Below are 3,895 nucleotides of genomic sequence, written 5' to 3'. Positions count from 1 at the left end.
GAAGGAAGGAAGGAAGGAAGGAAGGAAGGAAGGAAGGAAGGAAGGAAATGAAAAAGCAAAGAGACTGGGAGGTTTCACATATTTTATCTGAGGAAAAAAGAAAAAAGAAAAAAAAGAAATCTGAGGTCAGAGAATGGTTCCAACATTCAAACAGAATTTTGTTTTTCATTTCCATGAAATAAATACAATATATTAGCTTTACTGTTTATACTTACTTTAACTTCATCTTCACTTGAAACTGCAGCCAGATCCGGAACGTGCGGCTGACGCTTCGCTGGAGCTAAACCTGCCTTTCTCAGCGCTGTTGCTGTGGGTAGGAGCGCACATGATGCTCTATGCTGCTGCTTTGAGCCCGTCTCAAAACCACGCTCTCTAGCTTTCATGGGAGCATCGAGCAAAGGCGATCCCCCTCTCGTGGAAGGAAATAGAACGCCGCTGCGAATTCTAAATTCTGTTTCCAAGCCCCCGCACACGCGGAGCCGGATCAGACCTGGCTCCCAGAACAGCAGGAGGGAGGTGTGCAGCTCTCCTTATTTACTGGCGTGGTATGGGCAAGAGCAGAAGTAAGGTATCCTCATCCGAACAGAGATGTTTTGGTTCAAATACATACTGCGTCATTACAACCGCATCCTGAAATTCTTCTCTCATGCTGTTGTAGAAGCACATCCAATGTGTCTTGCTTAGAAGCACAGCATTGAATTTATGGCAATCATGAGCAAATTTGCCTCTCTTCTGTTTCTAAATTTCTCTTTGCACTTCTACTCTAAAGAGGAAGGATTTAATACAACTTTAAACCAGTGCATATTCCTTTCTTTATTCTGACACTTGCATGTAGATGAGAGTGTTCTCAAACAGCCCCAGATTTTTTTTTGTTTTGGTTTGGTTTTTTTTGCTTCTGTTTTATTATTTTCCCCCAATTCAAACTCTGCAATCCCTCCCAGAGGCGTGGCTCACTGTCGGTTTTGGCTTTGTGCAAGAAACCTTTTTGAGCACTGTGTAAACATACTGCTGAATTCATCTTTGTTCTGTTTGTATGCTGAAGTTTATTCAGTTCCTTCACTTGACACACAGTACATTTTGGATATCCACTCCTTAAACATCTTGTCATTTCTACTGTGTTTTTTTAACTGAATTGTTGCATGAACCATTTAATTCTCATTTATTCTCTCTGTTAGAAGAGGATTGATCCACGATCATTTGCTTTAATGCTGAAATCTCCTGTTTCAAAACCACGGTGACATCAAACAAATTCCACTCGTTTCCTTTGACTCTGGTACTGGCCTTCCTATGTTGCTAACCACCACAGGTATTTTGGTAGCCCACTTGTCTTCCATGTTTTTCAGTGACATTGTCATCCATTACATTAAATGTGTATTCCTAAATAAGCACTTCTGCATTTCTTCTGAGCTCCTGATTTAGAAAATGAAAATGTTGTTATCCCCTTATTCTGTGACATCTTGTGGGTTTTGCACTTGATTTATTCCCTCAGCCAACTTTTATTTTTACAGCTTTTGAGAATTGCAAAATTATAGCACTTCACATAGATACTTGGCTGCCACACTTAATATATCAAAAATGAATCCTGTAGGGACAAAAAAAGGAATATGTACAAAACTCGATAGCTTATAAGCTAGAGAACAGCAACTAGACAGGTCTAGTACTACAGATTCAGAGATTTTGCAATAGTAATTCTAAAGCTCTTGTTAAAAAACGTAAGCAAATTACAAGAGAAGATACTTAGGGAGTGTCTTCAGTGCCCAGTCACACAGATACTGAATGTGCTTTCTCCTGCAATAATGCTGTGATCTGGCTCCATGTCAAGTTTCTTTACACTTCAATAAACTCATTGTACCTGATCTGTGAATGCATTTCTTCAGCTCTGCAGCCAGAGTACACAAGAACCCTTACAGCTCCTCAGATTCGTGCAGAGCCCAGACGTTTTCTTCAGACTATCTGTGATTAATAATTTGTCTTTACCCTATCAACACCAACTTGCATTTTTCTTTGCTGACACGGAAACTGAAGTTGATATTGACCCTCTTCCCTCACTGTTACTCAAAGAACTGTGATTCTTCACTCTTCAACATACTTATCAAGGACATGGATGGTGGGATTGAGTGCAGCCTCAGCAGGTTTGCTGACAATAACAAGCTGAGTCGTGCAGCTGACACGATGGAAGAAATGGACACCATCCAGAGGGACCTGGATAGACTCAAGAAGTGGGCCCATGTGAACACAGTGAGTTCAAGAAGGCCAAGAGCAAGGTGTTGTACTTGTGTGGAGGCAATCCCAGGTATGCATACAGTCTGGGAGAAGAAGAACTTGAGAGCAGCCCTGCTGAGAAGAATTTGAAGGTTCTGGTGGACAAAAAGCTGGACATGAGCCAGCAGTGTGCGCTAGCAGCCCGGAAGGCCAACAGTATCCTGGGCTGCATCAGAAGGAGGGTGGCCAGCAGGGAGAGGGAAACGATTGTCCTGCTCTACTCTACCCTCATGATGCTCTGTCTGGAGTACTCTGTCCAGGCCTGGGGCACCCAGTACAGGAGGGATGTGGTGGTGCTGGAGCTGGTCCAGAGGATGTCAAGATGATTAAAGGGCTGGAGCACTTCTCCACTGAAGAAGGGTTGAAGGAGCTGTGCTTGTTTAGCATGGAGAAGAGAAGGTTTAAGAGAGACCTCACTGATGCCTCCCAGTACTTGAAGGGAACTTATAAACAGGAGAGGGACCGACTTTTTACATGGTCTGATAGTGATAGGATAAGCGGGAACTGCTTTAAACTAAAAGAAGATTAGATAGATGCCGGGGAAAATTCTTTATTCAGAGGATGATGAGGCGCTGGCACAGGTTTTCCACAGAAGTTATGAATGCCCCATCTCTGGAGGTGTTCAAGGCCAGGTTGGATGGGATCCCAGGCAGCCTGATCTAATAGTTGGCAATCCTGCCTGCAGGAGAGGGACTGGAACCAGATAATGCACTCTGATTTCAATATTTTTTACACGTCAAGGAAATAAAGTTTAATTTTCTAAAAGTAAGAAAGACAAGTAAAAATATCCAGGAGGTACCTTCGCTATTCATGACTGTATATGGACAATGTACTCAGGACGACATATGCAAATACTTAAGGAAAAAATTAGACCTAGTATCTGGAGATTAGAGATTTAGACTTTTAGTATCTGGACAGGCTGGATCACTGGGCTGAGGCCAATGGGATGAGGTTCAACAAGACCAAGTGCTGGGTGCTGCACTTTGGCCACAACAACCCTAGGCAACACTACAGGCTTGGGGCAGAGTGGCTGGAAAGTTGTGTGGAGGAAATGGACCTGGGGGTGTTGGTCGATGCTCAGCTGGGCATGAGCCAGCAGTGTGCCCAGGTGGCCAAGAAGGCCAATGGCATCCTGGCTTGTATCAGAAATAGTGTTGCCAGTAGGGGTAGGGAAGTCATTGTCCCTCTGTACTCAGCCCTGGTGGGGCCGCACCTCGAGTACTGTGTCCAGTTTTGGGCCCCTCACTGCAAGAAAGACATTGAGTCCCTGGAGCGTGTTCAGAGAAGGGCGACAAAGCTGTGAAGAATCTGGAGCACAGGTCTTACGGGGAGCAGCTGAGGGAGCTGGGATTGTTCAGTCTGGAGAAGAGGAAGCTCAGGGAAGACCTTATCACTCTCTACAGGTGCCTGAAGGGAGGTTGCAGCGAGGGGAGTCAGCTTCTTCTCCTGAGTAACTAGTGATAGGACTAGAGGGAATGGCCTCAAGTTGCACTAGGAAGGTTCAGATAGGATGTTTGGAAAAATTTATTCTCCGAAAGAGTGGTCAGGCACTGGAATGGGCTGCCCAGGGAGGTGGTGGAGTCACCGAATTTCACTCGCAATGCTATTCTTATGTTTTAAAACCACACAACCG

The 3,895-nt window shown here is 44.4% G+C and overlaps 1 long non-coding RNA gene across 1 annotated transcript in view; it reads right to left on the bottom strand.

Annotated features, from left to right (window-relative positions):
- LOC110394592 overlaps positions 1-870 on the bottom strand; it is a 2,437-nt gene extending 1,567 nt beyond the window's left edge. The window contains exon 1 of the long non-coding RNA XR_002435726.1: positions 216-870. This is a non-coding gene — a long non-coding RNA (uncharacterized LOC110394592). The remainder of the gene's footprint in view (positions 1-215) is intronic.

Source organism: Numida meleagris, chromosome 2, assembly GCF_002078875.1.
Source record: "Numida meleagris isolate 19003 breed g44 Domestic line chromosome 2, NumMel1.0, whole genome shotgun sequence".
Lineage (NCBI taxonomy): Eukaryota > Metazoa > Chordata > Aves > Galliformes > Numididae > Numida > Numida meleagris.
This window is presented reverse-complemented; position numbering and strand designations above follow the sequence as displayed.